The sequence below is a fragment of the Solanum pennellii genome, chromosome 5, assembly GCF_001406875.1.
Source record: "Solanum pennellii chromosome 5, SPENNV200".
Lineage (NCBI taxonomy): Eukaryota > Viridiplantae > Streptophyta > Magnoliopsida > Solanales > Solanaceae > Solanum > Solanum pennellii.
In genome coordinates, this window is record NC_028641.1 from 14,199,741 (window position 1) to 14,224,181 (window position 24,441).

The window sequence follows — 24,441 nt, forward strand, 5'->3', positions numbered from 1 at the left end:
CCCAATGGGTGAAAGGAACCCACTGGTGAAATCCCACATACTTGGTGATGAAATCCACGGAAAAATACTTAAGTTTCGAGGCTGGAACTGCTGGAGCATGTGGCGTTCTTGAACTAGGGTTCTTGAGATTTTTTCTCCTCTCTTGCTTCTAATTTTCTAAGTTTTGATTTAATGATTTGACTTGGATATGTTTTAATTATGTTTCTAGGCTTAAACGGGCATGTTCGACAGACCTTTACTAAAATGGGCATAACTTTTTACTCGAAGGTCTGATTTTAGCAAGGTTGGTGGATATGGAAAGGTAATTCAATTATGTATCTGTGGTTAGGTCATGGGAGACCTAATTCATTTTGTGCTAATAGTTATGATCATTTTAAGTTGGCCCAACTCATTTCCCTCTAGTGGCTGCAAATTTTCCACCTACGATCAGACCTACGGACCGTAGGTCCACCTACGAACCATGTTGGTCATCCATAGCTCTTGTCATAGAGTGGTTGAAGGGAGTCTTGATAGACGGTGACGTACTATGGACTGTTATTTGACCTACGGACCGTAAGTCCGTGCGTCGTCCAAGACATAACCCATTTTTCTAGGCTAAAATTTTTAGGAGTTTCTGATCCCATCGACGGTTGTGCAGGATGGACCGTGATTCAGGCTACGGTCCGTCGATGCCACCGTTGATAGCACCTGCAGATTTTTCTGAAAAACTAATTTTTGATCTGTTTTGGTGATGGGATGTTACACTATTCATTCTATATACTATATGTATATAATGAATTAGTTCACTGTCAACAATTTATTGGTCATTAAGATGTCCTAAGATAATGCCAAGAACACAAACTCATGTGAATCACTAAATAACGTGTCAACTAATTTTAATATATTAACATTAATAAAAACTAAATAACGTTTCAATCCATTTTAATACATTAACACTAACAAAAACAACCAACTATTAACATTCATAACATAAATTTGAAATTGAAGTGAGTTTTACCTCTATCATTGATATCAAACTGGTCGGCGGCGCTAAGAAGAAGAAGAAGAGGCGCATGTCATTTGTCTTTGATAACAAAATAATGACAACCCTTCTTTCTTTAACTAATAAATTAATTTTTTTATTAATTATATATATGGGTATAAATTATGGATTAATTAAATATTAAATCTAACTAATTTTAATTTTATATTCTTTAATCACCAACTAAATAAGTTATTAAAACTACCCCATGATATCGTATTTTATCAAATAAAAATCTCTAGTACTCAAAACGACCAAATGGGTCGTTACATTAATGAAAAAGACTAGAATCATTACCTTAACATTTTGAGACAAAGAACTCAAATTTCACAGGTATGTTATTGGTTTTGCCTATATGATATATAGCTACAAAATTATTATCTACGCCATCAAATTCGTCACTAATTATTCACTTTTAGTGACAAAATATACTTTTCGTGCTTAAATATATGAGATACATACTTTTAGTATCGTAGCAAACTTTTATCCACTAAAGTTTCCCACTAAAAAATCATTTGGAGTCATTTTGTTAAGTGGTGTTAGTCATGAATTTAAAGTTATCGGTAACATATTGTTTCATCAGTAATAGTGTATGTATTTTATGACAGACTACGACATCAAATTCATCACTAATTATTCGCTTTTAGTGACAAAATTTACTTTTCGTGTTTAAATATATGAGACACATACATTTAATGACGAAACATAAAAATTTGTAGTAATGTTTTGTTCACTAAAATTTCCCACAAAAAAATCAATTGGCGTCATTTGTTAAGTAGTATTAGTCACGACAGTGAAACATTATTTTGTCACTAGTAACTTATATAACAATATGTTTTTTATCTTATAATTTATTAAATTTTAGACACAAAAAAATTTCATCTAAAAAAATATATCGTTGCAATATCGACAAATTAGAGTTCGTAGTTAAATATTATAAATTTTAGCTATGAAAATTTATATTTAATTATGACATTTATTTCGTCACTAATAATATAAATAGTTGGTGACAAATATTTTATTGTCTCTAATTATGATTTAGTGATAACAAAAAAATTGTCAAAAAATATGTAAGGTGTTAAAGAGCGACGACTTAAAATTTGTAGTGAATAACTAAACTATTTGCTATGAAGAAAATGCATATCAAAATACAATTTTTTTTGCTACAATGGTTCATAATTACAAGTGACAACTTACAAAAAGAATAATACAAGTGCTTCATAAGAAGTAGACATAGTCCATTTGTTAATTGACAAGTGAAAATATTAAAACTAATGAATTCGATCGAATTTGTAAAAATGAAAAAGTTCAATACATCAATTTTCTTAAATTACTCAATTATAAAATGCATCATTTGAAAATACAATCCGGGTTATAATTATTGTGAGTGGCACCGTTCTACCACTAGATCACTAATATCTATTAGTTTAGCACTTTTGTTTTTTATTTGATACACTTTCTTTGATAAGCACGACAAAAAATAATAATTTGTCAAGTCTTTGTGCAAATTTTTGTGCATTTCTATTGATTTGTGTTTAGTAAACTATATAAACTAAGTCGATCTATTTGCTTCTGTCAATATATATGTACATATTAATAATAATTTCATACACGTGTGTAAAGTAACTATACAGAGATAACATCGACTTACAAACTTTGACTTTACAAAAGTGCAATATATTTCATGAATTTCTATTAAATTTTTCCACAAGCGTGAAAATTGAAATAAACTAAAAAAATGAAAGCACAAATAAAAGAAATGAAATAACGAGGATTTCAAATGTATAATGATAAAGTACTATAGTTACCGGTATCTATATTCAACTTGAATGGATTATTCTTTTTTTTAATAAAATCAAAAGTTTGATTTTAGATAAATTTATTATTGTACTGAATAATTTTAAAAAATTTACAAAAAATAAATTAATAAAATGACAAAATCATATTGAATATATTTTAAGATATTTTAAAAAATACACAGCTTAATTAAAATATAATCTACATTTGAATGAATTGTGGGTGATAAATTTCATGCATTTTTGTATGAGTATAAATAATCATATAATATACTGTTTCTACAAAAGTTAAATTTGAAAGGAGTGAATGAAGTATAAAATAAAACAAAAAAGAACAACAAGAGAGTCTTGGTCTGCTAGTAAGCACTCTTCACTTCCAACCTTAAGGTTGTGAGTTCGATTTCCCAAGACAGCATAATATGCGAGCTTTTGGCGTTGAAAAAAATTGAGATAGGGGATTTTATATATATATAAAAATCATTTATAATGATAAATTTTATCATATGTACATTTAAAAAAAAATTGTATATAAAATATATATCATTAGTGACGAAATTAATTTTTTTCAACTACAAAATACATATAACTTTAGAGACAATTGATTTCGTCACTAACTGAAGTAAAATAATTAGCGAGGATATAATTTTGTCGGTAGTAATAACCTTTTTAGTGACAGCGTACTATTAACTACAAAAAATATACTTTTTATAGCAAATAAATTTGTCACAAATGATTAAGCATTTGGGGACGATTTTTCCTTTTTTAGTTAATATAATACTTTTAGCGACGAAACACTAAATCGTCTTTGTATACTTTTAGAGACACACATTTAGTGACGAACGAGTGACAAATTATTTTTCGTCACACAATATTTTTAGTGACGAAATATGATTTAATAATGACGAAATTATTTGTCCATGTTATCCATAATAATCAGAACTGTAGAAAAGAAGTCATTTTATACATAAGAAATACAATAAAAGTCTGACAGATCATATTCTTCAATTAAAATCATAGAAAGTTAATGTCAAACAATTTGTTCTTTTACAAGTTACGAGGAGGTATACATAAAAGGACTCATTCCTGATGTGGAGCACCACCCTTGAATAGGTCCTTATGTGGTACAAATTAAGATTAATTAATCAATATAAGTACTAAATATCAAATGAGAAATAAAAAAATAGAGCGACTCATCTTTTTAAACCATAATAATTTGATACCGTGAGATGTTTGTGTCTTACAGACATTGCATTAATAATGAATTCAAGTTATCTGTAGCCTTGAGTGACATGCCTTTGTAATATTCAAATATATATAAATTCAATTTTTTTTTCAAATTTGGACTGTTATTAATTATCATACTTCAAAATTCACTAATGAATATATTACTATATTTTTTTCCATCCTATTTTTTTTCAATATATTTATCCTTTTCAAATGCTATGTAAATGACAAAAGCCTATAGAGATACAAATCATATATCGACTTTATCCAACAAAACTTTTTTATTTAATGAAATTCTCAATTTCTCAAACAACGATAACAAAAAAAAAAAGAAAAAGAAAACAAAAGCAGGGTACAAATATATTAAGACAAATTTATATTTGGGAGTGAACAAAAATTTTTTAGACAATAACTTAAATACAAATATCATATTTCTTAACTTAATAAAACTATAAAAGTTATAAATTTTGTAGATAAAAAATATTTTTGCTATAGTGTATTCTTGACATTTGTTAGTTTCACGAAAACTAGATCTCTTATTATGCTTAAAATAGAAGACAAGAAGAAGTATGACAAATTAGTTAACTTGCGATAAAAGATGTGGACTAATTGTCTATATACAAATATTCTAGAAATAGTGCAACGTCATACAAATTTTTGTACCTAACAAAAAATAATCAAAATATTATACTAAATGTGGCAAGCAAGAGAGCAATAATTTTGGTTCTTTTAACGAACTTCATCATTGGTTCTGTATTAGTTATAAAAGATTTGTTGTTGTGTGCTATCAAATATAGCACAACCCACAAGCAATCTTCTCAAAAGTATATAAAGTAACCCTGTAAAATGAGACAAAAGAGAGGATAAATTTTCAATCTTCTTCACTGGAACTATGAAGATAATTCAAACAAGTCACCAAAATAGCAAAAAGAAATTGCAATAGATACATGAAGCAATATGATTTATAGTAAAAAGTTAAGCTTAATGAAATAGGAGGAAGAAAACTTTGAGAAATGAAATACACTTTATAAGAGGCATAATTAATGTATTTGAATTTGAAAAAACATAAAAGTAATAATGACACAAATAAAAGATTTATTTACTAATAAATTCAACCATCAACCATTTCAGCAATGTTATGAGTTGTGCAATAAAAACTTCAACAGTAGTAATGTCGCATTGCAATTTAATCAATTTTCTTTATTTATATGAAGAAGCCTATAGAAAGGGACAAAAGAGAAAATCAATTTTCAATCATCCTTGCTGGCACTTTGACAGAGTAAAAAAAAGGTCAGCAAAATAGGAAAAAGAAATTAACATAGTTTGATGAATCACTATGAATTATAGTAAAGATTAAGCTTCATGAAAATTTTTAAGAATGAAAAAAACTTCATAAAAACTCAATTAATGTATTTGAGTTTTACTACCCTATAGCGGGAAAAAAACCTACAAATTATAGTGGCAAGAAATTCCTCTATTTATAGACAACATAAGATAGTCTGAACAAATATTTATTGTGCCTTATCGGAAAGGTACAACTCTTTAAAAAAGTTTCAACACTTCAAAAAGGTCACAACCTTTCATAAAAGTCATAATTTTTCATTAAAGTCACAACTCTTCATTAAAGTCACAACTTTTCAAAAAAGTTAGCACTTTCATAAAAGTCACAACTTTTTCATCAAATCACAACTTTTCATGAGAAGGGAGGGCTAGTTTTGAAAATACATAAATTTATAAGGGAATTTTGGTTTCTTGTGATGCCACATAGGCGGGCCTAAGGTTCTCTCTTATATAAATATATGATATGATATATGATTATAGATGGTACCCCTACATCTGTACATATTGCATTTAAAGAAGTAATATATGTGAAAGGCGTTCCACGCATCTAATGGACGTTGGCAGAGGTGGATACTGTGAACAAAATTTAAAATTTGCAGTATGCGGTTGTTGGCAAATTTACTTATGTTGTAGCAGATCTGGAGGAGCTACAATTGATAATTCCCAAGCAATGTAATATTAAAGGGGATTGTCATATTGAGCTACTTCGCAACAAACACATTCTTATTAGGTTTAATCAGCATGCAGATTTTTTTAGCCTTATCTCGAAAGGGCTCTACTATATTGAATGCAACGATGGATCTTATATCTTATGCGCACATTAATCTATGATGCACGTTTTAAGATTAATGAAGAAACCACTATGGCATTGTCTTGGATTTCATTTTCAAACCTATTGCAAACTTTCTTTGTCAAAGAAAGCTTATTTTCTTTGGCATTTGCAGTGGGGAAGCCTGTACAACTTAATCTAGCTGCGATTGATAAAACTATACCAATTTGTGCAATGGTTTAAGGTAGGTGGATTTGAAAGGAAATTTTCCTAAATTGGTTATGATGGATATTATAAATGAGAAGACTGGAGAGATGTGATCTGAAGAAATTCAAATTAGAAATGACTATGTTCCTAAATATTGTCGGGAACGTAATATGCAAGTACATGACAAAAAGGATTGACAATGTTGTTCAAAAAGCAAGAGATAGTGGTGCTAGAAAGGGAGATTGGAGACAAGGAGGAGGAAAATAAAGACGATGCAATTATCAAGTGGATTGGTAGTTGGAGACCCGGGTACATGGAGAGCTGTGAAGAGTAATAGAATTGCAAGTCTAGGGGAAGATACTACAGATTATTTAAGCATTGGGTCAACAAAGTCTTTTTTGTCAAAACATCAAATGATCAAGCTAAGGGATCGGATGTCAAAATAATTCCTGCAAATGTAAAAGATAATAGCAATGACAATTATCAATCAATAGAACGACAATCTACATAAGACAGTGGTGGTATTGATAATGAATGTGATAGTCAGCAAGTAAACAACAAAGAAATAACATACAGAGAAGGTAGCTAATTACAAGGCTATCATTATGGTACCAAGTCAAACAGATGCTACATGTGTATTAGAAGTTGAACATCCCAATGAGGAACTGAATTATCTATCATAGGAAGCAGACTTATCCCCAAAGTTATTGAAAATCTCAATAAAAGGGAAGCGCAAGCAAGTGGAGTGGAAAATCAATGTATTAGGGTGCAGCCAAATAGAAATAGATCAAATATTTAATTATGAAAGCTCTAATTTAAAACATTAGGTTGGTGAAAAATCCCAACAAGCTTTCCATAGAGTGCAAATAGTGCATAATTTTCATAAATTTTCTTTCATTGGTTTATTGGAACCTTTCCAACCTACCAGACACATTGCCAGATACTGTAGAAGACTGAAGATGCAGGTGGTGAAGGAAAGCTGTAATGGTAAAATATGATATTTCGTCAATTCAGATTTTTATATTGCTGTGGTAAAGGATATATATTGAGCAACAATTGACATTATGCTTAAAACATCACAACAAAGTCAAAAATGACTTATTACAAATATAATGTTGAGGATAGACCAATGCTTTGGGAAGATATATATCAACTATCAGCAGATATGTACAATCCTTGGTTAATAGGTAGAGATTTCAATGTCGTCTTGAACGAAAAAGGAAAAATTGGTGGATTACTAGTCCAAGATGCTAATCATGAAGATTTTAATGTTTGTATCCATAGTTGTGAACTAGCAGAAATTCAATTCAAAGGAAGTCCATTCACCTTGTGGAATGGAAGAGCTAGAAATAATTGAATCTTTGAGAGACTATATAGAATCCTATCTAATCAACTAATGTAGAATTGGTTCACTATATGGAGGTTTAACATCTTGCTAGAACATGATCAAATCATGCTGTTGTGTTACTACACATGAAGGAGGGGGTGATAGGACATAGGAAACCTTTTAGATTTTGAAAATCAAGACTGAAAATGTTTTTTTTACTGAAGTTGTGAGACAGAATTGGGTGTCTAATGAAAATCTGAATCCTTTTCTATTATTAAAGGAAAATATCACAAGGGTTAAAAATGCCATGAGTAAGTAGAGTAAAGAGACTTATGGTGATATCTTTAAACAATTAGTGATTCGAGAAGATATTATTAAAGTTAAAAAGAAATTGTTTGAGGAGTTTCCCAATGTTGAAAACAGAACAGTACTCCAGAAGGCTCAGGCAGAACGCAAGAAATACTTGCACTTTGAAGAAACTTTTTTGCAGACAAAAGGCTAGATTTTATTGGTTTGAGAAACGGGACAGAAATACAACATTTTTTCATTGCATTGTGAAACGTATAAGAAAGAGACTTCAACTCAATAGAATTTAAGATAGTAAGGGTGCTTGGCTGGTTAAAATGAAATAGCAGCAGAGGCAGCAGAATTCTATGCTAACCAATTTCTTGAAGAGAGAGATGCTACATCTTTTTCACTATTGAGGCACATTTATGAGAATATTACAAAAGAGGAAAATGAAGATTTGTGTAGAGATCCTACTCATAATGAAGTGAAGAGAGTTTTTTTAAGCCTAAATGGTGACAGTGTTGGTGACCCTGATGGTTTGATAGGTAAATTCTATTAATGTTGTTGAGAGATAATAGGTCAAGACATTTTCAGAATGTCCAAGAGCTTTTTAGGGGTAAATATCTACCCAAGTCAATTATTCACACTAATTTGATTTTACTATCCAAAAAAGATCAGATTACACCTTTGCTGATATATGGCCAATTAACTTGAGTAAGTTTATCAACAAGATCATTTCTAGGGTTGTTCATAATAGATTGGAAGGCTTACTCCCCAGATTAATCGCTTCAAACCAATCAGGTTTTATGAAAAGTAGAAATATTATTGAAAATGTGTTACTAACAAAAGAGTTGTTAAATATGTAGAAGGAATAGTAAACCTTCATATGTTATATTTAACCTTGATATGGCTAAGGTCTATGATTAAGTGTCTTGGATTTTTCTGATTAAGGTGTAAAATAAGATGGGATTTGCTAAAACTTTTGTTGATTTGACATGGAGATTAATGGCCAATAACTGGTATTCTGTATTAATAAATAGGCAATCTCATGGTTTCTTTCATTCCACCAGAGGGGTGAAACAAGGGGACCTTATATCCCCTAAATTATTTATATTGTCATCTGAAGTATTATCCAGGGCCCTAAATGCTTTATTTGAGGATAGTCAATATCTGGGATATTGAATGCCAAAATGGAGTGTTAACATAAATCATTTGGCCTATGTAGATGATACTATAATATTTACATTAGTCCACAAAAATTCTTTAAAGAAGATTATGCCCGTGTTGAAGAAATATGATAATCAATCAGGGAAAAAGATTAACAAAGACAAGAGTGACTTTTATATTCACCAAAATATAGCTGATGTTGATAGAACTCTTCTTGAACAGAATACTTGTTTTAATAGAGGTCAGTTCCCTTTTAAATACCTAGGATGTCCTATCACTCATGCTTGGAAAAGAAAAGAGCATTATTCTAATCTTATAGGAAGAGTTAAAGCAAAGTTACAAGCTTGGAAGGAAATTCGTTATCTTATGGAGGTAAAGAAGTATTTATGAGAAGTGTACGTCAAAGTGTTCCTATCCATGTGCTTTCTGCTATTTGCCTCCAGTATGGGCATTAAAAGAAATCTATAGCATCTTTGCCAAATTTTTCTGGAGTAACAAAGTCAATATTAAGAGACAACACTGGTTGCCTGGAAAAATATTTTATTACCTAAACATGAAGAGGTTTAGATTTTAGATCTATGATTGACATGTCTCAAGCTTTATATGCTAAACTTTGGTGGCGATTTATAACTCAAAATACTCTATGGTTAATTTTCATGTGGAATAAATATTGTAAGAAGCAAATACCAAGTTTGATACAATGGAAAAGTGAATCACAACTAGGGAAGTGTATGCTGATGAATAGGGATATTATTGAAATACATATAGGTGAGAATCTAAAGGTAGTACGTCTTCTATTTGGTATGATAACTAGACAAGATTGGGTTCTCTTTTTGGACAACCTACAGAATAACAAACTTTCCATAACATGACTGATATAAAGATCTTCCTGAATGATAATGGGTGGTATTATGATGAGATCAAATGCACATACTGGCTTATGTAGTGGAACATGCCAAACAAAATATGGAGTATGTGAAACAGGATGATATTTCTGATAAGCCCTGGTGGACTAAAACTTATCAGTTCACAATCAAGAGTGGGTGAGCCACTTTGAAAAAGATAAGTGTAGACTGATTTCTACAAGAAGATATGAGTTCTTGTTCAACTGTTCTACTCGGCGAATCAGCCTCAAGATCTGAGTTCTTGAATTTCCTGTACGATTTAATAATTCAATACCCCTCTTTAAGATCTAAGCTCTGGTGGTGGTATTAATATTAGTCTGGGATTCAATCCACCGAGAGTAGATTTGAGAGATGAGGTATAAACTTGCTATTGTTGAGTTTGAATGTGAATACTACAATGGAAGATAGATCAACATTCAAAGGAGATAATGATCGAGTTGGTGGGTACCTTATTATTACTGGCAACCAATATTTCGATCTTCCACAGATCCGTTAACACACCTCAGCAGCAGATACACAATCGACAGGTCCCCTCTGGGAGCTCAATTTGTGGAGCTCCATGGCTAATTTATGTAGAAGTCGTGGGGAAGATGCTATTCTAGAGGACTGACTTTTGTATTTTCCTTTTCTGATATTTTTGTTCTATTTAATTTATGGATTTATTGCTGATTTTATGGACTTAGCACTTTGGGCTAAGTCCATTTGTAATTTTTTTAATCACTTTACTAAAATGGCCCTCCTAGTTTATATATATATATATATATATATATATATATATAGTTGACTAAAATTTTATGCCAGTTCATTAAAAAGAGATTGTGTACACCAAAAATTGTGAGTTAATGCAAAAGTGATAGAGAAAAAAGGTATGGGTATGGTTTTGTTGCAAAATGGAATAAAAAATGGTGATAAATTTACCTTCTATTTTTATTGCTAAAGGATGAAGAATGAAGAACGTAAAATGTAAAATGAATAAGGAAGAACATAAGAATTACAATAGAAATGTATTAGAAAACATAAAAGAATATATATTTATTTCATAAGAAATAAAAGATAAAATCAGTTCAAATAATATAAAAGAATGATTTGCCTTTTCGTCTATTGTTTTGTATTTATCATGTTTATAAAATATATATTTAAATTTTTACACTTAAATATTCTTGATAAAATATTTTCTTGAAAGACGAAAAATTATTCAATATTTTATAGGCTTTAAAGTTAAAGTCTAAAATTAAACCTCATGAGAAAGTGAAAAATGAAAATTTGTTACATCTAATCATATATTTGGTCTAGTTTAAGTGTCATTATTTGTCTGATTTAAAAGTTAGTAAGGTATTTTTCAATTTAAAAAACTCATTTTTGTAATCCAACTTTGAACTTAAAGTTTTCATACTTTTAATATGATATGATACAAAAGTCAATTAGTATAGAAAAAATGGAAGAATGACCAGTGATCAGATATATAATATATGAGTCTGTTTGGTGTACGTAATACTATCATTGTAGATTTTCTTTACACCATTGACTAATTCTAAAAATAATAGCATAATATTTTTAAATATTATTACGATGTGTTAAGCATTTGACCCTAGTAATTAAAAATACTAAAGGTATATTGTGTCAAAGTTATATTAAAAATAAAATTATCGCCATATTTTAGAAGTATATCTTTTTAGTGCACTACTCTTATTCTAATCGGCGGAACTGACATTGCAATGACGAAAATGACATCATTGCGGTAATTTCATTCATATTTTTATTAGTTAACAAATTTCAGTTCATCAGTGTCACAATCGTAGAATATTCCTTAGACGTGACAAGGTGCCTAGATCTACAAGTGTAGAGGTGTGCAAAACCGAACATACCAATAAATTGAATCGAAAAAATGTTATTGGGTTATTGGATTTCTAATGAGTTTTTAAAAAAAATTATTGGGTTATTGGTTCGATATCATCTTTTACTATTGGGTTAATGGGTAAACCGATAACCCAATAAGACATTAATAATTTACAACTTTACCTTCCTTAATATTATATATTAGTAATTTGATATATAACTAAACATTATAACCATATCAAATTATTAGTTCTCTACCCACTTCACACTAGGTTCACAATTGTAGATATTTGATTTTAATTTTATCTTGTTGGACTATTTGATTTTAGTTTTAGTTTGTAATTGTATGTTGGAAAACCCTTGGAATGATCTTCCCAACGCCGCCAAGTTTGTGTGATTCTGAGTTCATATGATTGAGTTACTCCTTTCGAATGTTTGACTGTTGGATTAAGAAAAGTCTAATCCGGATTTGGGAAGGATAATTTGGTCTTTTCCTTACCTAATTATATTAATTCCTTTTTAGGATTTAATTAGACTAAAACAAGACTTTGTTCAGTTTAGAAAAAAAAAAGAATTCATGATAGGGCTTGGAGAAATGAGAAAATAGGAGAAAGGAGAAGAGAAATCAAGAAATCGCCAAGAAACATTCGAGCTTAAGTGTGGATCTCGTTAGGGTGTTCCCTCAAAAGGTATTTGAGTCTTCCATAAATTTAGGTTCATTCACCCACATGCCAAGCATGTTTTATTCTGCGTGAAATAGTTCTAAAACAATTGAAAACTGAATGTTCTTGTTGGTTGTTTTTTCTGAATTGCTTTTGTTCTAGAACATAAGTTGAGATTTAGGAACTTCCTTGATGTAGAAGTGTTGTTTCTTGAGTTCATGGGTTTAGCTACTTGTGTATATGATGTGGGTACAAGAATCTAAAGTGAATTGAGAAAAAAATCGAATTAAAATGATTTAAGGTCAAAAAACGGCGCGGCGTGCCCCATCTGTGCCAGAGGGCCTGGGGCAGCGCGCCTGAAGTGCGCCCAAATGGGGCCTCTGAACTTTGGGGCTGGTGAGACGCATCCTGGACGTGCCGAATCGGCATTTTTAATCTAGTTTGAACATTCAGTCCATATAACCTTTCTAAAGTGTATCAACACTTCATAATGATTCTAAGTACTCAAAGTGACTTGTAAACATATATAAATCATCTAGAAACATAAATTGCAACCTGGAATTCATAACTTCAAATTCAAGGGTTAGTTAAGAGTCAAGTCAAGAGCAAATAAGATCAAAGATAAGAGAAGTCAAGTGTCAAGTAAGAGAAGTTCATTTCAAGTTTTCATAAGTCTTTTATATATGTTTTAACTTTGTTTTAAGATTTAAGTTTTGAGTTTAATTCAGAGAAATGTTGAAGTCTTTTCTTCAAAGAAATTTATGGGCACTAAATATTCCCAAATAAGTATTAAAGTGTTGTCACCTTTAAATAAGAATGGAAACTGAGATTTCTATAGAACCTTTTGGATAATTTTCTGAAAAGAGTAATAGCTTTCTAAATGAAGCAAGCAGGGAAAGTCAGATTTCCTAAGATAGATTGAGCTAAATTTTGGAACACTTATCCCAATTCACATAAGAAGTATGTTTAAAAACATAAGATCCAATATATTTTTGGAGTAGTATTGAGCACCGAATTGAGGATGAACATGAGTTTCGATTACTCACGTCTCCATTCAAGCATGAAGCCACATTGGGTAGAAAAGGGTCATACTTTTTAGATGCACCCTTTTCACAGTAGACTAGTGGATAAATTAGGCATTTTAGGTCCTATACCTTTGGCTGAGTATGGGATGCGCTGGCAGCGTCAGGTAGATCGATGTATCATCAGTGTAGCTCTTACGTGATAGTTTTTTGTTAGAGAAACTCCCATAGCAGTTATTGTATTTTTATATACATTGGTTTATTGTATATTTATATACATTTCAAAGTTATGTTTTATACTTACATATACATATAGTTGACATCATGTTTTAAAACAACTTTTCTATTGTATTGCACTTGATTTGAACTGGTTTATAATGAAATGTGTGAGGAAATATTCATGAGTTGAGCGCAACCAAGGTAAGTGTTTCTTTCAGAACCTCTTCAAGCCTATGTTGTTTAGCTTTCTAACTCGCATACTCGTATATTCAATGTACTAAGCCAGTTGGCCTGCATCGTATTATGATGTAAATTCAGGTAATGAGGATTGGCATCCAGTGCATGTTGATCTAGTTGAGCACTCCAGAGTTAGTTGGTGAGCCTCCTTGCATTTCGGAGGACTTTTTTTACTTGGTTTTCCGTTTAGATTATTAGGATGTTGTGATTTTTGTCCCAACATTCATCTTAGTTATGTTAGGGGCTAGATAGAGAATTTTGGATCTTTTCACTGTTACTTCTATTATTAAGATTTCGGTTGCCATTTTTCGACCAAGTTAAATATTTAATCTTTAAAACATGCATCCTTAATTATTATGTTTTTAATTAGTTCAATTAGGCTTCACTTGTTTTCATTGAGATTAAGACGTCTAAATCCGAATACACACCTCGATATTAAGATATGCATTAAGATCTAGATGTGTAAATTTGAATAAACATTTGAATATTAAGATATTGTTTCTCAATCTGAACACTAAATTATTGAGACTGCTAATTTTCAATATCTGAATGTAAATATGAAATTAAAACGCTATATCAATAAATATTATAAAAACCCCATTCTAGTAAAATAGTTTTTTTTTTAAAAAAAAATAATATTTTGAACATTTTTATCGTAACATGGTAATATGATTTATCTATTAAGAATTTAACATTAAGTTACATCATTAATATGACTTCTTTGCACTCAAAAACTTTGAGAATCTAATATAGTGCAATGTATAGTTAACATAGAGTAGAAATATAATGTTCATGAAAATATTTTATTTTATAATGGACATTTTTTATTGTTATCAATAAAATAATTAATACTTTCTTATTTTCTAGAACCGTGTGAAATATTATATCATGAAGTGCTTATTAATGTAAATGTATTGATTAATTTATAAAAATAAAAGATGTATATTAAGTTAGTAAGAATAAAGGAAATTATAACGGTAAGCATCTAATTAACATTAATTAAATAAGAAAAAAAACTTTTATGAGTTGTTGTGATGTAGTTAGATTAAGATAGGATCCTTATTTTTGAGTCTGAATGGTGTTAACAGTATATTATAAATCTGATTTATTCAGATGTATTAAGAGCCATTAAGAGGCTTATAAGGAAATAAAACAAATAAACTAAATGAAATGAATCTGAATAATTAAGATCCAGTCCTAAAAAATAAACACATGGAATGAGGCAAATTTGATTGATTAAGATTAAGACCCCCATTAAGTACAAACAAATGAGACCTTAGTTTCTTTGATTTAATAGATATTAAATTTGTCTACCGCTAAGTAAGTAAGTCAGACCAAGGATTCGCTTGGACCCAACAATGTCATCTAGTGTCAGTCCCACCCAGGGTGTAGGCTCGGTGCGTGACAAAGACTATATTACATACAAGTTTAATGTTATGATCTTTAAATGTATGTAGTTTATGGATATTTTCTTATCTTGGAAAAAATTTTATGAGTCAGGTTTTCTTTATCAGAGAATAATTTAGTGAGACTCATATTTGAATAAGTAGAATCCACAAAATATGGTTATAGAGTAATGAAAATTTATTTGCTTGCTCATTTAAATCATAAGTGAAGAGTGTAGGCTATGTCCCACTACAATAAATCTATGATAAATGCTAGTTCACATGTTTTTGTAGTGGCATCACCACAAATTATGACCCTGTAAGCTTTTTGTTATATATGCTATTTATTGTTTTCTCCAGTTTTGACAAAATTCATTTTTAGTATAAGGGAAAAGACTCAAATATGTCATCGAATTTAGGAAAGGGCTCATCTATTTCATTTGTTAAAATTTTGGCTCCTCTATGCCATTGCTGTTAAAGAAAAGACTCATTTACGCCATTTTTTAACTTTTATCTTGCAAAATCATATTTTACATCCCGAACAAGGTTTAACACTTTTTAATTAAAGTTTTTTGATCAAATGTACACTTTTTGCTTCTTTTTCTGTAAGAACACCAAAACACGTGAAGGCATAAACAACTCTGAAATTTTGAACATCTTCAATTCTTCATGAAATCATCTCAAATTTTGGCTACATCATTAATTTTCTTTTTAAAAAAGAACTAAAACTATCAAATCATTTGTAGAGTTTAAAATTTATCCGTATTAAAATAAAATCAAAAAAATGAAAATCTGTCCCAAAATTTTAAAATTTTGCTTTGGTTCATGTTTTTGTAGTTTTTTCTTACATTTGATCTTTGTCACCTAACGGTTTTTGAGTCTATGTTTAAAATTTAAATGATTTGAAGTTGTTTATAAAATTCTACTGTCAAAGAATGTTGAAATTTTGAATCTTTGAAGAAAGTTTTAAGTGGGTGTTGTTTGGTACTTGAGTTAGGTTGAATTCAAGCTGAAAAGATATTTAGTTTTGATACTAGGTTTGTGGTAAAATACTCTAGAAATTTGAGGCGATTTCGTATAGAATTGAACAAGTTTGAAATTTGGGAATTATTAATCTTCTTATAGAAGTAGAAGAGAAAAATGTACATTTGATCCAAATGACCAATTGAAAAGTGTTAAACCTTGTTTGGGTGTCTAAAATGCTTTTGCAAAACCGGAGTTAAAAAATGGTATGAATGAGTCTTTTCTTTAAGAACAAATGCATATATGAGTCAAACTTTTAACAAATGATATAAATGAGCATTTTATAAAATTTTGATGACATATTTGTGCACTTTCCCTTAGTAGAAATTTTATGTTGCTTTATAGTAGATTAAAATTTAAATATTGCTTAATTTGTTTTTGTGATTCTCACCAAGATGTAACTTAACTTATATCATTAGTTTTCAGGCAAATCGAATATAAATTGGTTGCACAAAAAACTAGTCAAAATAATACACTTATATATAGTGGGGAATGATTTGTTTTTAATTCATTTAAGTAATGTACTCCTAATTAGAATAGTTAATTTTATACTGTCTTACTATATGATTATGGTAACTCAGTCAAAATATAATCTACTAGGGATCACATTTAAGTTTATCTGATTCTTTTTCACTAATGTATATCCGTAAAAGTTAAAAAAAAAGAAGAAACAACAAATTCATTGAGATTTTATTATAATTTGTCTCATTAAGTATAATGTTAAAACGTCACAATTTGAACCTACTTAATGAATTCTATTTTGAGAAATAATATTTAGTGTCGGTCATTGTAACATCTCAAAAATTTGAAATAGCTAAGAATAAACTAATAGTGTAAAAATATTTATTTTTGGAAAGAAAGGAAAAATCTGTAAAATTGCCTAAGCTAAAAAAGTGAGTTTTGGTCATTTTCAAACGGCTATAAATTCTAGCTCAGCATAAGTTAGAGGTATTTCTTGATATGGTTGGAAAGACCGTTGAGAGGTCTTTCCAACGCCCCCAAGTTTGCGTATTTTCAATATCGAATGATTGAAAGTTGGGTTGTTGAAGTAAGGAAAGTTCCAATCCGGATTTAAGGAAGGACAAACTAGTATTTTTACCAATTAATTTCCTATTTTGTTTTAGGGGTTTATTGGGGTAAACACTAAGTTCAGTTCAATTTTGGAAAATCAAAATCACGCTTAGCGCTTGGAGAAGAGAGAAAAGAATAAGGAAAGGGACAAAAGTCAAGAATTCGCCAAGAACGTCAAGATTTGCGAGTGGAATTCATCGGGGGTGATCCCTATCAATGTATGTGAGATCGTTTTGTGTTTGGTTAGTTTAGCCACACAACAACTTGTTTAAATTCTATGATTTTGAGTTGGTTGAATGATAAAAAGTGAAGTGCTTGTAGAACATTGTTGAATTCTTGTTGGTTGAGTTGTTGCATGCCTAATGTTGAATTGATTTGTGCTTTTGGGTTGTTTTTCAAGTTAAATATATTGCGTATTTAGGGTACTAATGATCCTAAGTGTTTGGAGAAAGAACCATGAAAGTTTAGAGGGTTTAGAGATGAAAATAGAGGAGAAGAGTCGAGAACGTATGTCCGTAGGGCCTTGGGGCTCCACGCCAGCCAGAGCGCCCCAACTTTTCCTCTGAAGATTTGGGCCTGGCGCTCCATGCCTCTCAGAGCGCCAAGGACGCCAAGTTCACCCATTCATTCCCCACTCTTTCGTACTAGTTCTTAAGTGATGCATTCATGTTTCTTAGTTGATTCCAACACTCTAAGGTACATCTAAGCATATCATGAAATCATTCATAAACATGAGATCATGATCCTTGAATCCATAATCCAATTTAAGGAAAGTTAAGGTTAAAGTAAACAAAGTTAAGACTTAAGTTTAGAAGTTAAGAAGTAAGTCAAAGGTAAGTTTCCTAAAGTTTCAAGGGTCTTTAATAAACGTTTTAAGTTCGTTGTAAGATTCAAGTTTTAATTTAAGAAAAGAGTAAAGATTTGAGTTCACTTCTAAAAAATTTATTTGGGAACTAAGTATTCTCAAAGAAGTTATAAATGTTTTCACAGTTGAGCAAGAAAAGGGAACACCGATTTAAAAGGAGCCTTTGGGCTAAGCATTGAGTAATTATCGCAAACTAAAGAAATAAGTTGCCTTAAAAGCATGAGCTAAAGTATATTTTGGAGTAGTACTGAGCACCGATGTGGGGATGATGTTTATATTAACTCAAGTCTCCATGAAAACAATGTAGCCATCATGGGTATATTAATGGGTCATACTTTTTAGATGATCAAGTAAGTTAAGCTAGTGGATCTACTAAGTTAAGTAGTTTTACGATATGCAAAATATAGGACAATTCGGGAAGCATGGACAAGACACTATATCACCACTTAGGCTCATAGTGGAGGTTGTGGGTTAGATAATCTCACATAGAAACTATATTATTTCATGTATAAGCAAAGTTGAGTTTGTTATTGCATTTTCTGTAACGAACTAAGTGTTTTCATTGTTTTTACACGCTTTTATATATTACTTATGTCTTATTTCTTTATATTAAGTTAAGTTATGCATGAGTTGAGTAGAGTCAAGATAAGTGTTCCCTTTTACTCTTTTTCAAGCTTAAGTTGTAATTAACATTTCAGCTTGCATACTCGTACATTCAATGTATTGATGCCAGTTGATCTGCATCGTATTATGATGCGAACGCAGGTAATCAGTATCAGTATCATCTAGCGCCTCGTTGATCCAGTTGAGCACTCAGAGTCAATGGTGAACCTTCTTGCATTTTGGAGGACACATTCATTCGTATTTCAGTTTTTCTTTTTATAGGATGTTGTGGGGCCTGTCCCAATTTCCCTTTTAGCATAATAGAGGCTTCATAGGTAGTCATACATTTAGTGTTGAGTCTCTTATCTTTGTGTTGCAGATATTTTGTTACGAGCAGTGGCGGAGCCACATGTAGTGAAGGGGTGTCGACCGATACCCCTTCATCGGAAAATTACATTATGTAGCTAGAATAAAAATATTTTTATGTATATATATATTACATATTGACACTCCTTGACTTTTACATGATTTTATTTTTTTAGATTTTGACACCCTAAGACAAAATTCTAGCTCCGACTGGTTATGAGACTTAAGTGCCATTTTGGCCAACTTATTTTCTTTAGGTTATTGAATGAGACTATTTCGTTGAGTGAAGTCTTCCGCTGAGTTATGTATGTCAGGACAAGTGTCCTCTAGAGGGCAACAATGTTCATTGAGTGTCGGTCAGGTCCAGGGTGTAGGCTCGGGGCGTGACAGTCATTCAAGTTGCTATCCGAAAAAAATCTTGACTTTTAATTTAGGTTAGATTTAATGTCTTTATTCATTATTTAGTTAATCATTATTTTAGTTAAATGAGTTTAATGAGTTAAATTAGTCTATTATTAAAAAAAGACTTTAATGGAATGTCATGCCAACTAGGAGAGAGTGATGATTTTGAAGTGTAAAATATATTTGGAGGAAAATAGTGATAGTTGAGTGATATTTTTCTCTTAAATGAAATATAAATGATAATCCATCCGTCCACAATTATTTGGCAGGTATACTAAAAATAGATGTCCAAGATAAAGTGTCAATTTAAATAATCAAGAAACATTTAGTGACCTTTTTCCAAATTTTCCCTTAATGATAGTTCAATTGAAAAATTATGTAGACTTTTGATATTCTTGATATAGTAGGGTTATATTAGTCAAATTACACCTTGCATTTAATTTTTCTTGAAAGGTGTGCATGACCTTAACATGACAAACAATTGTGGACGGAGTTGACTCTTATATTCTTATATGCTATTAATTATATTTAATTGAGCACAACCTATTAATTCATTGAATACAACTAATGAATTACATATATAAATATTAAATTATCATTATGTTTTAGGAAAATTTTAATAGTCAATAATTTTGATTGCTTTTGTAGTGCTTTACGTAATAATGAAATAAAGTGATGAATATTTTTAGGTTTTTTGGGGGGATGGGGGTGTGGGGAGGAATTTCTAAGAGAGTAAGTCTTGAAAGAAGTTTTCCCCTCCTTGTCTAAATCTCAACTCTACCATTGTTCTGCGAAACAACCACACTCTACCTTTCTCCCTCATCACAACTTCTCACCGATAGAAGAACTCATAGTTGAGCTCCAAGTTTCGGCAAAACACGATGGTCAAATGAGCTCAAAGCTCCTGCCAGACCCAAAACCACTGTCATATCGTCCTTTTTCCCTTCTCACGGTTCTATAAGTGAGGAGCTCCACCCTCCGATGAACCGGAGCACAAAACAACAATCAACAGTAGCTCCGCCTACAACCATAGCGCCTGAACGAAAACCTCACTCCATCCTCTTTGCCACTCCAGCAAACGAACCACCAGATTTGACCACCAAAACCCAATCATGTTCTCTCACATTCCGGTGAACACAAAGGAATCCCCAGATATCACAGCCAAAACCCCCATCCATCCTCTTCACTACTCCAATGAACACAATCAAACCCTCAAATCTCACAACCAAAACCCCCCACTCTGTCCTCTTTGCCACTCTACTGGACGACGTACAAACCCCCACATCTCACCACCAGAACACTAGTGTGTCCTCTTTGCCACTTCAGTGAATGACGAATGAGCCACCAGACCTCAACAGAAAAAACTCCACTGCTCCACTTCGTTGTTGCTCAAAACTACAAGCAGCAAGATCAAGCTCAAGCTCGCGCAACAAACAAACAATCCTCTTACCCATTCCCCTTCTATTTTTTTTTGTCATTTTCAAGTTTTTTGGTCAACACGAACTAACAACAATGAACCACGTCTTCATTAACCCTCCATTTCTGGTGAGATTTGCTACTCTGCTGTCATTTGTTTTGGTTTCAATTCTATTTTTTAAGTAGACTGATTCAAAAGTTTAGTGCTATTAGTGGAAGTACTTTTAGGAGTCTTATATTTCCAGCTAACTAGCTCTAGGAGTCCTAATTAGTTGATGTTAGAAGGTGACTTTAACAAGGTTAGATTTTAAAAAGTATTAAATTTCTTATGCACAACAATCCTTCTTGAAAAAATATGAAAAATGGATGATCCTAAGTTTTCTGAATACATATATTTTTTCATTTATTTAGTAAATATTCTCGCCCTCTTCAATTTCTACATTATGGATGACCGCAAAGAGCTAAAGAAAACCAAAAAAGAATCAAAGTTGTCTTGGCTTTTACAAGGTTCATTTTTCTTGTTTGTCTTAACCTATTTCTTGCTTATTTTATTTTCTTGAGAATTCAAAGTTGATTCATAGTTTCTTGGGTCTTCCTGAAGTTCATTATATGATTTTTGCTTCTATACTTTGAATTTTACATTAAACAAGACCATCCAGTATCCCTTTTGCATAATATTAAGTTTAACTAGATATTATTATTATTTACTAATGAGTTTAGGGTGGGGTTATTTTTTCTCTTTTTTCATTTTTTTAGATATCCTTTTCGGAGGAATAAGTATATGAATATGTAGTTTGAGCTTCTTCTTCTTCTTGGGGTTCTGAATTGTCTTTTTTCATTATTTTTATATATCCTTTTGTAGTTTGAGCTCGTCCTCCTCCTCCTCCTCCTCTTTGAATTATATAAAAATGAAATGAATTTTAATTTTTTATTAAACAAAGTAGAAGGAGAATGATATTCAAGTTTCATGGTATATATAACTGTAATTTCCTCTGTAACTTAGAAGATAAGTTGAAAATTACTATATAATGACTTTATGTTGTAATAATAGGATATTGAAGATATGTAACTTAAAAATTTACAACTATTTATTGACAAAGATTCTTCCATTGGACATTGAAAATCAGAATCAATTACTGATAGTCAAGTAAGTATACCCTAGGTAAAGAACTTTTAGATTCACTCATGAAAGATCTAAAACAATATAGAGTTGAGAATGGAGGTGTGGATGATAGAATTGAATTAGATAAATGTTTTGGTTGATAAACTGAGAATGGCACAAAAGATTTTAACATCCCACTTTGGTGGAAAATGTCCAAAGTTAGATTAACAACTCAATCTTAAACGACTTTTGATATATTAGTTGTTCCATTTTCAAGTGTCGTATCCGAGTCTGCATTTAGTATGGGAGGACGCCTTCTTGATTTTGTTTGGAATTTCATTGTTCCTAATTTGTGCATATTTTAGTTTGTCTTCAAGATTGACTACGAAGTGACTAATTAAATTAACTTCGTAGTGTTGAGGAAGATCTGGATACCTCGAGCAAATTTAAAAAATTATTAGTACTTTTATTATATTTATTGTATATTGTTTTTGCAAATAAGTTGTATTTTTTTATGTTTTGGTTCTCTTCAAACTATGCTAGCACGGAAAAAGATCCTATCGTAGTTGACGTGTAGTACAGTTGTACTTAGAAGCTGACTTTGAGAAGTTCAATTTTTTAAAAAATAGACTATTGGATAACCGAGAAGTTCCTGAGTTATGCAAAAAATCTGTTGAAGAAATGTAGGAACAATTTAGTGGACACAAACTGAAGCAGATGTCAAAGGGAGATGTTAAAGATTTCTAAGATTTTTGATTACCATGGTCTGGATTAATAGCAGGGAATAACAATGGTATAACTCTAACTTATATAACACATGAACTGAATGAGGCAAATACATATAGTGGTTAAGCTAGATAATTTCCCTCATTGAGAAGATGGGAAATACACATGGATAGATCATATTATTCTTGCTAACGAATTTTGAACTAAACCTTTATAAAGGGTATTTAATAGATCATATGAATCAAAGAAGTAATTGACAAAAGCTAATAAGGTAACTTAAATTTAATATTACTAGTGAATTTATACAATTCAACATTCAAAGAAATGATTAAAATACAATCTTGAAGCTATGTTGAAGAAATCATAACATCCTTTTATTTGTCTCTTTATTATTTTACCTTCCTTTTCGATTACAACAATCATTCTTTTTGTTTGTTTTGATAGTTGAATCTTTTTTTACCAAAAGATTCATATTTGAATCTTCTTTAGTTGATATATTCCAACTAAATTCAACTTCAACTTGTGAAAGGTTGTTAATACACTGTTGAGTGGGAGGAAACATGACAAGATAATCAAAATAAGATTAACAATTTATTTTAATTGTAAAATACATACTAACCAAAAGTAAACAAGAAGAAAACTATTATCGGACGATATTAGAAATTTATTGAAAATATATGATGTTATAAAGTAGGATAGACATACGGTTTATATGAATTACCTTATGGAGGCATCAATTGAATGAAAATTTATGCTTCTTACTATTCCATGCACGATTTGCTAATTTCCATCATTTTCATATCTTGTCAAAAGATCTGAAGCATAGTTGACTATATTTTACTTTAAAATATGATTTGTATTAATCGCAAGGCTATCTTCACATATATTACGCAGTATCAACCAGGTTACATGTGAACATAGTCTTCCGGATAATTATGATCATATTTTAAATGACAATATCGTCAATTATGGCTCAATGTTTTTGACAAGATATAAAAATAATAGAAATTACGGTATCATGAAGTAATATCGAGAGTAATAAATTTCGTTCCATCCATAACCTCTATAAGACAATTCATATAAACATTATGTCTATCTTAATTTAGAACATCATATATTTTTAACAAGTTTCTAGTATTGTTCAACAATAGTTTGCATCTATTTAACTTTTGGTTATTTGATACTTGAAAAATAAAAGAAATTTTTAAATTTTTGAAATCTCGTCATGTTATCTTGCATTCCAAAGTGTACTAATAGGCTCTCACTAGTTGACGCTGAATTTGATTGAAATCTTTCAACTATAGAAGATCTAAATATGAATCATTCGGCAAAACAACACTCATGAATCAAAACAAATAAAAAGAATATTAGCTTTGAGAAAAAAAAGGAGGGTAAACAATAAAGACAAAAACAAAAGGGTGTTGCAACTTCTTTAACCTATCTTCAAGTTTGCACTTTAAT

At 30.7% G+C, this 24,441-nt stretch overlaps 1 long non-coding RNA gene across 1 annotated transcript; it reads right to left on the minus strand.

The window, feature by feature from the left end:
- Positions 1–7,137: 7,137 nt before the first annotated feature.
- On the minus strand, positions 7,138–10,643 carry LOC114077220. The gene is made up of 2 exons (XR_003578201.1): positions 10,494–10,643; positions 7,138–7,337 (listed from the first exon to the last, which is right to left on the minus strand). It is a non-coding gene; the product is annotated as an uncharacterized LOC114077220 (long non-coding RNA).
- Between the last annotated feature and the right edge of the window lie 13,798 nt (positions 10,644–24,441).